Genomic DNA, 13,281 nt, shown 5'->3' on the forward strand with positions numbered 1-13,281 from the left:
GTTAAATGTGGATTATAAATTTGTGGCAAAAGTATTAGCTAAATGGTATTTTGTCAAATTCTTTATTTGCTTATTATCAATTTTGGAAGTTTTTAAAAATAAATTTAGGGCAGGATTTAATTTTGCCAAGACAAACAAAGTTTGAGTTATTAATTGTAGATAAAGGTGAAAGGGGGTTTATTTCAGATATGTATAGGCTATTACAGGAGAAAATGGAGAAAGTGGAGATATATAAAATGAAGGAGAAATGGGAGAAAGATTTAGATATTGTTTAGAATGGGAAGAATGGTCAATTATGTGTACTGATAGTGTTACAAAATTGTTTAATGTGAGGTATAATATGGTTAATTATAATTTTTTTACATCAACTATATTTAACTCCTGAAAAATTGAATATGGATTTAGTTTGCCAGATTTGTGCTTTAAATGTGGGGAACAGAGAGGTACTTTTATACTTTCAATTTGGTTATGTAGAAAAGTTAAATCCTTTTGGGAGAAATTTTTTAAAGTTTTTGAGAGATTTGTTCAAAATAGATTTGCAATTGGATCCAAGATCCAAGCAATTCAATACCTAGATATACAATGATATGCTTATTAGGTTATATGAATGTATGAAATGTAAGGCTACAAATGATTAAACCATATTTAGCTTTTGTACGGTTAGGGCTAACAGTAGAGAGAAAATGTATAGCTGTTAAAAGGAAAAATGATGTAGAATTAAATGTACAAAGATGGTATAATGAATTACAATCATGTTTATATTTGGAAAAATAACCTATAATTTACAAAATAATGATTCTTTTTTTGTTGAAATGTGGAGTCCATATTTACAATGTATGGCTATAGATCTTAAGTAAATGATTTGTGTAGAGTTAGTACACCAAACAGTTATTATTTAATACCCGTCTAATATATTTTTTAAGGCTCTAGGGGGGAGAGGGGTAGTTTAGTTTAATTTAGTAAGGGGGGGAAGGGATGTTTGTAGTTTGTATTTTGTGTATTTGATTTGTATTTTATGTCTTATTTTATAAAATTCTTAAATAAAATTTTTTAAAAAATAATTTAAAAGACAAAAATACTATACTGTACTTACGCTGAACAAACTTCACTTACATGAATATGTAAACCTTAAAGTATTTTACTTTACTTTCAATCACATCCTTTCAAAACATTTAACCGTCGCTGCATCTGCAAGTTCCTCTCCTCCACTGAAAAGTCCAAAAGATGAACAATGTATTACAGATAATTAACCCCCCCCCCCCCTCCGCCAGTTTACAGTTAAAGCCTCTGACTGGGGTGACTCTTTCTAAACAGGGATAAGGAGACACTTTTAAGAGATTCACTCATTCATCCCAGCGGCAAGCGTCATCAACCAGTGACACCATTGCTGTTTCACACAACTTTATTCAAACAGCTGCTATGAGCAAAGCACAACCAAGGCCCTCCATTAGCTGAATAGTTGCTCCCACCTTCACCAAACATTTATGTGTTACTTCGGAGAACATTTATTTTTAAAATTTTAAACTTACGTATTTTATTATTTATCTATCTATTTATTTCTTTATTTTTTTCCTTTATTTTTGCCGATTGTTTTATGCTGCCGGTTGCTTGAATTCCAGATATGAGAGGTTATACTGTACATGCACATAATATCTAATGGTAAACATTGTCTGAGCCATCAGAGAAAAAAAACAAATAAAATGAAGATTGATTGAGTAAATAAATGATAAAGGATAGATCAGACTAATAGGCCAGCTTGTGTGTGCTTTTAACTACACAGAAGTTCAAGAACCGAGGAAGTAGGAGCAGGAGTAGACCATCAAACCTACCCCACCTTTCAGTATAATTACAGCTAACCCATGCCGACCTCGACTCCTCTTCTGTATGGTGTCAAATGAACTAGGCAAATATGTAGAAATCTTACTTTGTAATGATGCATAAGGAGCCTATTCAGCCCACAGGGTCCATAATGGTTCCCAATGGAGCGATCCCTCTCTCCTTAGACCTGTAGTCCTGCAATGTACTCTTTATTCAAGTCTAGTCAAGTTTATTGCCATCTGATTGTACAATCTGACAAAACAGTGTTCTCTGGTCCTCGGTGCAAAACATGCAGACACACAACCAGACATAATAGGCATACAGACAAATAATACACATGCATGGCAAGTTTTTTAATCTACAAAAATAAATAAATATTGTTTTATACCTTTGAGAGTCTCGGATGATTAGAGTGAGCAATTCTTTAGGTCGCTCAGCATTAACACTGCCCTTGGAAAGAAGCTGTGTCCTCAGCCTGGTGGTGCTGTCTCTGGCACCCCGGTATCTCTTCCCTGATCGGAGCAGCTGAAAAATTCTTTATGCAGGGTAGTAGGGGACCTTGATGATTTTGCGTGTCCTCTTCAAATGTTGATCCCAGTAAATCACATTGATGGAGGGGGGGGTGTGGAGGGAAGACTCCAGTGATCCTCTCTGCCACTCTTATGGTCCTGTGGATTGGCATCCGATCCACTTCTCTGCAGCAACCATATCACACTGTGATGCAGCTGGCCAAGACACTCTCGATAGAGCTCCTATAGAAGGTTTTTTTGGAAAATTTTATTTAAGAATTTTATAGAACATTACAAAAAAAGAAATTCAAAAATACAAAAACACAAATACAATGAAAAACAAAACAGAGTATAGAATATCCCCCCATCCCCTCCCTCCCTCCCTCTGCTAAACTACACTATCTCAACTCTCTTCCCCCTCCCCTCAGAGCCTTACAAAAAATTTAAACATTTAAAATTAATTAATCATCGTGCCAACTCTTTACATATCATTTTTCTTAAAATCTATAGCCATACATTCCAAATATAAACTCCACATTTTAACAAAAAAAGGATAGTTATTTTGCAAATTTAAAGTTATTTTTACAGATATAAACACAATTGCAATTCATTATGCCATCCTTGTATATTCAATTCTACATAATTTTTCCAAGTTATCGCTATACATTTTCTTGTAACCGCTAATCCTAACCGCAAAACCGCCAATTGTGACTTATCAGCCAATCCCGGAATAACAGCATTCATATAACCCAATGAACACATCATTGGATCCATTTGCAAAGCAATTTTGAATAAATCTATCAAAAATTTTATAACTTTTTCCCAAAACTTTTTTATTTTCTTACATTTCCATACAGAATGCATAAACGTACCTGTCTTTTCTCCACATCTAAAACACATATCTGTTAAATTAAACCAATTTGTTCTCTAATATATTTAATAAACTCAGGTTTTTTTAATAACATCTCATTAAATCTCCAATGCTGTATTTCCTACCTCCTCAGTACCCAAACAAGAAATTAGCAACAACGAATGATCAATGTTCTACTTTTATACTCAGCATGTATAAGAGCTCCTATAGAAGGTTGACCTAATGGTGGCCAGTAGCCTTGCTCACTTCAGCCTTCCTGACAAGAGAGGAGATGTTGAGTGTCCACAATAGGTCACTAGTTAAGTGAACTCCAAGGAACTTGGTGCTCTCCACTCTCTCTACTACAGAGTTGTTGATGTGTAATGGAGGGTGGTCATTCCTGGTCCTCCTGAAGTTCATGGTCATCTCTTTCATCTTGTCCATGTTGACTCTGATTGTGACTTTTGCACCATTTCATGAGATTTTCCACCTCTTCTCTGTAGTCCCACTCATCGTTGTTGCTGATGAGGCCGACTGCTATTGTGTCATCTGCAAACTTGATGATTGTGTTGGAGCTGGATCTGGTGATGCAGTCGTGGGTCAGTAGCATTAACAGGAGTGGGCTGAGCACAAAGCCCTGAAGTGCGCCAGTGCTCAGCATTACGGTGCTTGGTATTCTACTACTGAATCAGGCAGACCATGGTCTTTCCATTAGGAAGTCCAGAATCTGTTACATAGAGTGGTGTTGAGTGGTGTGAAGACATCTTCTCCACTAGCCTCTGGGGAATTATCGTATTAAATGCCAAGCTGAAGTCAATGAACAGCAGCCTGCGTATGAGGTGTCATTCTCCAGGTGGGCCAGAACGGAGTGAAGCGACACAGCTATTTCTTCTATAAATGAATTGAAATGGATCCAGCATCTCTGGAAGGTGTGCTTTGTTAATGGTGGAATTTCATATTCTTATAAATACCCATTGATTCCCTTTTGCTTCCTTTGCCATTAATCTAAACCAAGGGATAATTTATAGTTATCAGTTAATCTACAAGTATGCCTTTTGCATATGGAAGGAAGGAGATGTGCAAAGGAGATTTGCCAGGATGTTGGCTGGATTAGAGAGCATGATATATGAAGCAAGGTTGACAGAGCCATGGTGTTTCTCTTTGGAACAACGAAAGATGAGAGGTAACTTATATAAGATTACGAGGGGCCTAAGATAGGGTGAACAGCCAGCATCTTTTTCCTGGGGTGACAATGGTGAATACACTGTTTAAAACCAGTGGTGGAGAGTTTAGGGGTTATGTCAGAGGTACGATTTTTACTCAGAGAAGTGGTGGGTGCCTGGAATGCATTGCCATGGGTGATGGTGGAGGCAGGCACAATAAGCTCATTCAAATGACTCTTAAATAGGCCCATGGATGTAAGAAAAATAGAGGGTTATGGGTGTGACATAGGGAAGGATTAGATTGTGGTGAAGTAGGTTTACATGGGCTGAAGAGCCCATACTGTGCTGTAATGTTCCAGAAAACCAGGAGAATGTTCAAACTCTTCACAAGCAGCCAAGTTCAGGATCGAATCCTGATCCTTAATCCATGAGTTTTTAGCACTAATTATTGCACCACTGAATAGAAGTCATGGAGAATTTCAACCCCTCCAAAATATATGGCCATAAAAGATAGAGAAAAGGAATAGGGAATGAATTTCCTCTAGACTGCACTAACTCCTTTCTTTCACAATGTATAAGAATTTCAACAAGAGAGGATACTACTGTAGGATTGGCGTGGAACATGAAAGACTGCAGACACTGTGATTGGAGTAAAAACACAAAAACGCTGGAGGAACTCAGCCGGTCTCGCAGCGTCCATAGGAGGTAAGGATATATTAACAAAGTTTTGGGCCTGAGCCCTTCTTCAAGGTCATACAGTACAGGTACACAATCCTTTATCCGGAATCCTTGGGGGACAGTGTGTTCCGAATTTCAGATTTTTCCGTATTTCAGAACAAAAGCCAGCTGCCTCAGATTTAAGCCCACCCGAATTGTGATGCCATATCCACCCCCTTCCAGTTGCACTGCCGTCTCTCTCCCCCCTTGCCCACCCGAGTTGCGCTGCCGTCTCCTCCCCCCCCCCCACCCAACCTAGTTACACTGCTGTCTTTTTCTCTTTCTCTCCCTCAGCAGTACCAGCACAAGGAAAAAAATGCTGGTTTTTGGAGCTTTCCAGATTTTAGATGTCCGGATAAAGGATTGTGTACCTGTAGTGGTTACTAGATCAAGTGGTGAAGAATGAACGAGAGCACATAGAATATTTGGTACCAACAACAATAATAATAATGCTTTAAGATAATAATAATAATGCTTTAAGGTACATGGCAAAACCAGATAAATGGATTGGAGAAAAAAACATTTTGAAGTGCTAGGAATACAATTTGGAAAAATAAAATGGAATACATCATTAACACACAGTGAAGAAACAATGAATTGCTGAAGGAATTCAACAGGTTAGGCATACATGGGTAGAAATGGTCAAGCAATGATTCAGGACAGGATCGAAACTGAACAGTGAGGTATGGCAACAGTAGGGATCATCTGAAACAATGTTCACCATAGTCCAGTGAAAGTACAGTTCACAATAAAGAAACATCAAGAATAAAAGCTTTGAGGCTAATGAAAGAGACGTTGAAGGTTAACAAAGAAGTTGGGAAATCCCAAACTAGCCTTCATCGAGGGGGGTCAGCAGTGGAAAGGGTTAAGAGTTTCAAATTCCTTGATGTCAACATCTCTGAGAATCTGTCCCGCATGTTGATGCAATCATGAAGAAGGCTTGCCAGCGGCTATACTTGTGAGGAGTTTGAGGGGATTTGGTATGTCATCAAAGACTCTTGCAAATTCCTACAGGTGCACCGTGGAGAGCATTCTGACTGGTTACATTACTGTCTGGTGTGGCGATGCCATTGCACAGGACAGGAAAAAAACAAGAGAGTTGTGAACTCGGCCAGCGGCATCATGGGCACCAGTCTTCACTACATTGAGGACAAGAGACGATATCTTAAGCAAGCAGCCTCTATCCTCAAGGAGCCTCACCACCCAAGCAATGCCCTCTTCATACTGCTACAATCAGGAAGGAGGTACAGGAGCTAAAGACAAACACCCACCGGCTAGGCTTCTTCTTCTCTGCCATCAGATTTCTGAACAGACAATGAACCACAGACACTACCTCACTTTCTCTTATTTTTGCACTAATTTATTTATTTTTAAATGTAATTTTATAGCAATATTTGCACTGTCATGCTGCCGTGACATGTTTTTGACATGTTCATGACAATAAATTCTGATTCTGATTCTGAGAAACAGGCTCCATATTTGTGAAGGGCAAGGGAGAACATGATAAAGGACAATATGAAAAGAGGAGCAGAAAATTTAAGCTGACTAGAATAACAAGAAATAACTATGAAATGTAATTATTAAGAACAATAAAATGAAACCGCAATGTATTTTCTCAGCATTTGAATAAAAGGGTAAATTCGAATCGGAGTAAAACCATTCTGCATTTTATTACATCAGCAATTGCAAACTTTGAATAATTGCTTTACATCTGAATTTACCAGAAGACGGAACAGGTGGATGTGACATCAGAAAATGGGATTAGAAATGACATAACTGGATTTACAATAAAATAGTAGAAATATTAAATAATCTAAATCAAACAGAAAGAGAATAAAACTTAGGGTTCACACGAATAACATCCATGCATTTTCAAAGAATCTATGGAAAAGACATCAGAGGCACTATTTATTACAGAGCAGCGGTGTAACTGAAGGTTAGATGAGATCAGAAAAGGGAAGTTGAGAATTTAGACATAATATGGACTGGTTAGGCTCTGGACTGCATTCCATGTGGAATCTAATGATATGGCTAAAGACTGTGTTTGCATGAGAAATAGATGGACAAAGATAAATCCTGGAGTGATCCTCATCAGTGTTTCCCAATCACAATAATGCCAGGAATAGGGGGACTTCCTAAATTGATAAGGAACCTCTTTTAGGATTATTTTTTCCTACTTTTTCTGTTAGATTTATAGATATATCTATATCTATATCTATAAATCTAACAGAAAAATATTTTTATATATATATATATATATATATATATAATATACACACACACACACACACACACACACACACACACACACACACACACAAAGCAAATATATATATATTTGATTGAAATTAAAGTTCACACATTGGGTGTACAATTAAGGTGAATAATCTGAAATTTGTCCTATTTAATACTGATAATTTCAAGAATAGCTTCTTCTGGAAGTTCATATTATAGAAGAAACTCTGGATATAAAGTTAAAATGACATTATCTCCCTTGGTCAAATTGGAGAGTACTTAACTTCATACATACATTCCACCCCTGAAGCAAACTGCAGATACTAGTAGATCATTTCCACAAAATCTTATTAAAGGCATAATAATGTGCTAATTGGGTGGGGAAGGAAGAGAATATGAAAAGATGTCACTCATCACACACACTCATTTATGCTCTCACACGCAAACACATCACATAGATACTTGTCATGAATTATGTGAATGGGGCACTGTTACCACTGGTATCATCAAGGGTCAGTGCTAAAGACACTTTATTCTGGGATCACTGTTGATGACTTTCTCAGGTGGAAGCATCTAGGACTATATAACAATTACAGTACGGAAACAGGCCATCTCTGCCCCTCTAGTCCACACCAATTTAAGTGATCTCCTCTAATCCTACCTACCTGCTCCCTGTCCATAACCCTCTAATCCCCTCACATCCATGCACTTATCCAACCTTCTCTTAAATGACAAAATTGACCCTCCTGCAACCACCTCTTCCAGAAGGTCATTCCACTCAGCCACCACTCTCTGAGTGAAGAAGCTTCCTCTCATGTTACTTCTAAATTTTTGCCCCCTAACCCTTAACTTATGACCTCTCGTTCCGATCTCACCTACCCTCAAGGGGAAGAGCTTATTCACATCTACTCTATCTATCCCCCTCATAATTTTAAATACCTCCATTAAATCCCCCCTCAACCTTCTATGCTCCAATGAATAAAGACCCAGTCTACTCAATCTTTCTTTGTATTTTAGATCTGCATTCCAGGCAACATTTTAATAAATCTTCTTTGCACTCTCTCTACCTTACTGATATCCTTCCTATAATTTGGAGACCAGAAATGCACAGAGTATTCCAAATTTAGCCTCAACAATGCATTTAACAGTCTTAACATCACCCCCTTGCACACACACACACACACACACACACACACACACACACACACACACACTCTGAACTGATACATAAAAATGATCAAGGAAAAATCACTACTCACCACCCTTTGACTCTATGCTTTGATTTATAAAGGCCAGCATACCAAAAACCTTCTTTACCACCCTATCAACATGAGAATCCACTTTCAAAGAACAATTAACCTTTATTCAAAGATCTCTCTGTTCCTCTGCATTCCTCAATGTCCTTCCCTTCACTGCATATGTCCAGTTTTGATTATTCCTCCCAAAATGAAGGATTTCACACTTATCGATATTAAACTCCACCTGCCATCTTTCAGCCACTCTTGTAAGTAGTCCAAATCCTTCTTCAGCCCCTGAAAACCATTTTCACTATCCACAACTCCCCCTATTTTTGTATCGTCCCTATACTTACTAACCCAATTTACCACTCCATCATCCAAATCATTAATGTAAATGACAAACAACAAGGGACCCAACACCGAGCCCTGAGGTACACCACTCATCACTGGCTTCCATCTTGACAGACAGTTATCCACCATGACTCTCTGGCATCTACCTTCTAGCCACCACTGAACCCATCGGACTATCTCAACATTAATACCTAGTGTCTGAACCTTCCTTACCAACCTTCCATGTGGAACCTTATTGAAGGCCATACTAAAATCCATATAGACTACATCTACTGCTCTACCCTTGTCAATCTTCCTAGTCACTTCCTCAAAAAGTCCAACAAGATTTTTCAAACATAACCTTCCCTGCACAAACCCATGTTGGATGTCCCTGATCAGTCCCTGCCCCTCTAGGTATTTATACATATTATCTCTAGGAATACTTTCCATTAGTTTACCAACCACCCGCACCAAAATTACTCGCCTATAAACGCTGGGCCTACACCTGTAGCCCTTTTTAAACAGAGGAACCATGTTTGCGACACGCCAATTCTGCGGCACCATGCCCTCCTCCAGTGACTGTCGAAAAATCACTGTCAGAGCCTCCGCTATTTCCTCCCTGACTTCCTTCAAGGTCCTGGGGAAAATCCCGTCAGGACCCCGAGACTTATGCACAAGAGGGTATAACTTCAGGATTGAAGGGCATCCACTTAGAAAAGATATGCAGAGGAATTTCTTTAGCCAGAACATGGTGAAACTGTGGAATTTGTTGCCACAGGCGGTTGTTGAGGCCAGGCCATTGAGAGTATTTAAAGCAGAGATTGATAGGCTCTTGATTAGCCAGGGTGTCAAAAGTTATGGGGAGAAGGCCAGGCAGTGGGGCTGAATGGAAAAAAGGATTAGCTCCTGATTGAATGGTGGGGCAGCATTGATGGGCTGAATACCCTATGTCTGCTCCCGTCTCGTGGTCTTATGGGTCAATGGTAAAATTGCTTAATCCCAAGAATCCTGCCATCGACTGCACCAATTATGATCAATTCCTCTGAGTCATGAACAAATCCTATTCTGAACAAATCCTCTCATATTCTGTGGCTTAATGCATTTCTTTTCTTCACTGGTAGAATATGAAATATACAAAGCTCAGGCAATAAAGCTGCCAAGCAATCTTCTGAACTGCAGGTGCTAAGAGAAATATTCAGGGGACAAGTAATTTCATTGCTTCTCATTTGAATTATGGGGTGAACACTGGTATGACGATCCATAATCATGAACATAATTCTCTCTTAATGTATATATGTTGGACAGAAGAGTATAGTATACCTGTATTGTAACAATATGGTAATACCACAGCAGCAGGTCTGCAGCAGCAGATTGAAGAATTAAAGTAGGTTAAATGCTCCACTTTGTAAATACCAATACCTCCTTTGATGGATGTCTATATATATAAATGCTCCATTTGGGATGTTATATTGGGTAAGAGCAGGATCCAGAAGTCACATAATTCAGAGCACTTTCATCAGCCAGAAGCAAGGTCATTACATCCCCTGGGTGGGTAGATTTACTAATCAATAAATAAAATGTCTGTGGGCTCTCTGGAGGAATGGTGCACTAACAACAACCTTGCACTCAATGTCACCCAAACCAAGGAGCTGATTGTGGACTTCAGGAGGGAAAAACCAGATAACTGGGGGATCAGAGGTGGAGAGGGTGAGCAAATTTAAATTCCTGGGATTCACTATTTCGGAGGGCCTTTACTGGACCACTGGACCCAACACACAAATGTCATCATGAAGAAAGCATGTCGGTGCCTCTACTTTCTCAGGAGGTTGGGGATGTTTGCTATGATAATGAAAACATCGGCAAACCTCTACAAATGTGCAGAGAAAATTGTGCTGACTGGTTGCATCACAACTTGGTATGGAGGAACCTCTGAGCAGAAAGACCTGCAAATGGTAGTGGACGCAGTCCAGTACATCATAGGTAAAACTCTCTCCAGCATCAAGAACATCAAGCAGTGGTTCTCAACCTTTGTCTTTCCACTCACATACCACTTTAAGTAATCCCTATGCCATAAGTGTTCTGTGATTAGTAAGGGATTGCTTAAGGTGGTATGTGAGTGGGAAGGGAAGGTTGAAAATCACTGCTCTTGACCTAAATGTTACTGAAATATTTTGCTTGAGAAAAATTGTCATTGGCCCATTTCCTTTGGGAGTTGTGAAAATGTGCACATAACGAGCCAATTAGATACGATTAAAACAGTAGTTTTCAACCTTTTTCTTTCCACCCATGCACTACCTTAAGCAATCCCTTACTAATCACAGAGCACCTATGGCATAGGAATTACTTAAAGTGGTATGTGAGTGGAAATAAAAAGGCTGAGAATGACTGCTCTACCGGGAACACTGCTGTCAGAGAGCTGCGGCATTCATCAAGGATCCCACCACCTGGGTCATGCTCTGTTCTCGCTGCTGTCATCAAGAAAGACGAATAGGTACCACAAGACTCATATTACCAGGTTAAGGAAGAGTTGCTACCCCTTCACTATCAGATTCCTAAACAACAAATTCAGAGACTCATTTAAGGACTCTTACATAGCACACTATATATTATTGAATATTTAGTTTCTGTATTGCAAAGTCAGTTTGTTTACACTTCTTGTTTACTTTTCTCTCTTTTGTATATGTTTCTTTCTTGAGTATAGTTTTTCTTTGCTCTATTGATAAAAGAAATTCTGCCTCAACCACAGTAAAAAATAATCTCACGGCTGTATGAGATGTTATGTACGTCGATTTTAATTTTAAAATTAGACATACAGCATGGCCATTACGTCCATGAAGCTGTGCTGCCCAATTTACACCTGATTAACTCTATAACCCTTGGTACGTTTCAAATGGTGGGAGGAAACTAGAGTCCCCAGGGAAAACCCACGCAGACATGGAGAGAATGAACAAGCTCCTTACAAACAGCATGGGATTCGAACCCTGGTCCTGGTCACTGGCTCTGTAAAGGTGTTGCACTAACTGCCACGTCAACCATGCTACCCCGTGTACTCTGACAATAAATCAGAACTCTCTCAGTTTCCTTCCTCAGATTCTCCTGGCTCAAGCCTGGATAGTATTAATTAGCTTCTTACTTGCAGTTTTGATGATGCAATCGGACATATGCAATTGGACACCTGGAGTCCAGTGGTCAACACCAGAATCTCGGTGGCTTTATCTTCCCCTTACTCCAGGGCTAAATGTCTTCTTCTCTTCTGAGGCATTGTTCTCTTGGATCCAAAGTGTTGCTAAGACATAGAGCACAGAAATAGGCCCTTTGGCTCATCAAGTCCATGCTGCCCTTCAGCCACCCATTCGTACTAATTCTACTCTAATGCCAATATTCTTATTCCCCCTACATTCTCTTCATCCCAAATTCCACCATTCACTTGCACACTGGGGGCAATTTCCAGTTGCAATTGGGATTCATGAAGGATTGATGTAAGTGGGTGCTGGATGGTCAGTACAGTCTAGTTGGGTTAAAGAGCCAGTCTCCCTACTCTGTGACTATGATGCTAGACTGGAACAACCTTAATTAAACCATAGTTTATATGCTGCATATACCTCTAGTTGCAATATTGTAGGAATGATTGTGGAGGAGAGGTCGCAGTAGAGATTTATGGGGATGTTATCAGGATTGGAAAATTGTAATATGTGGAAAGATTATATAAATGAGGATGTCTTTGGTCAACAGGGAAGGCTATGAGAATATTTAAACAAGTTGGATAAAATTGTGGGGGGCTTAGTTACTGTAATAGGAAACATGCCCCCTCCTTACAGGGATCAGAAACCAAAGAGGGTGGATTTAATGTAATGTAAAGGAATGAAAGGGAAGATGAGGGAAATGCTTTCAGCTAGGGGATGGCTGGGGTCTGGAACTTACTGCAGCAGAGATTTTATTTACAGAAGGCAAGTGTGGGAAATGGTAGCAGATGCAACACACACATACTGAACTGATACATAAAAATTATCAAGGAAAAATCACTACTCACCACACCTTGACTCAGTGCAGACATGGCTCTATGCTGCAAGGGACACTCATTAAACACTCCCAACCTTTTTAACAGTGCACATTTTACCAGCACTTTCTCCAGCACCCTTCCACATTTCTAGGCCTGGAGTGAAGCAGGGTAGTCCCAAGCTGGCAAATAGAGAGAACAAAGAACATATGACACCTTTATAGTGCTGGAGGATCCAGCCCAGGTCATTAGTAGAACAAAATGCCTTGGTGCCTGGAGGGTTAATCCAATTATAACAGCCAATGGCTCAAGGCCAAGTACAGGCAGACTGGAGAGTGCAGTCCAGGTAATTTACATGGACCCAACAGAAAGGTGCACACTAATGGATGGGACAGAACCAAACCTTGACTGGCTTCTGATGTGT

The 13,281-nt window shown here is 39.4% G+C and overlaps 1 long non-coding RNA gene across 1 annotated transcript; it reads right to left on the reverse strand.

The window, feature by feature from the left end:
- Positions 1-2,210: 2,210 nt before the first annotated feature.
- On the reverse strand, positions 2,211-13,035 carry LOC138759975 (uncharacterized). The gene is made up of 3 exons (XR_011355287.1): positions 12,891-13,035; positions 11,994-12,146; positions 2,211-2,570 (listed from the first exon to the last, which is right to left on the reverse strand). It is a non-coding gene; the product is annotated as an uncharacterized lncRNA (long non-coding RNA).
- Between the last annotated feature and the right edge of the window lie 246 nt (positions 13,036-13,281).

This window comes from Narcine bancroftii, chromosome 4 (assembly GCF_036971445.1).
Source record: "Narcine bancroftii isolate sNarBan1 chromosome 4, sNarBan1.hap1, whole genome shotgun sequence".
Taxonomy (NCBI): domain Eukaryota; kingdom Metazoa; phylum Chordata; class Chondrichthyes; order Torpediniformes; family Narcinidae; genus Narcine; species Narcine bancroftii.